Source organism: Myotis davidii, unplaced genomic scaffold (assembly GCF_000327345.1).
Source record: "Myotis davidii unplaced genomic scaffold, ASM32734v1 scaffold573, whole genome shotgun sequence".
NCBI classification, from domain to species: Eukaryota; Metazoa; Chordata; class Mammalia; order Chiroptera; family Vespertilionidae; genus Myotis; species Myotis davidii.
Window position 1 is genome coordinate 4,942,233 of NW_006285997.1, and position 341 is coordinate 4,942,573.

Below are 341 nucleotides of genomic sequence, written 5' to 3' on the forward strand. Positions count from 1 at the left end.
CCCCCGCCCCCGCCACCCGCAGGAGCCAGGGCCGGCTCCGCACGTGCCCCCGGGGCGAGCATTCTCGTGTCCGTGCGGGGGCTGTGGGCGCTCGCTCCGTTATCTCGGGGCACGGCCGGGCGCACGATTACCTACAGGGAGCCCCAGGCGGAACCGACGCCCAGAGCTCCGGCACAGGGGTGGGTGTGGGCTGAGGAGGGGATTACGTAGGTCTCTCCGCCCCCTCACCGACACCTCTCTCACTGGGAGGGCCGGGGCGGGGGAGACGCTGCCAACCCGCTCGGGGGTTTCTTTGTTTCTCTCGGAGCCTCCCCTCCCGGGAGGGCCGGGTGTGCCTGTGG

The 341-nt window shown here is 72.7% G+C and overlaps 1 protein-coding gene across 1 annotated transcript in view; it reads right to left on the bottom strand.

Moving 5' to 3' along the window:
• Positions 1-341, bottom strand: part of HECW1 (HECT, C2 and WW domain containing E3 ubiquitin protein ligase 1) — a 164,314-nt gene that overhangs the window by 148,796 nt on the left and 15,177 nt on the right. The window lies entirely within an intron of this gene.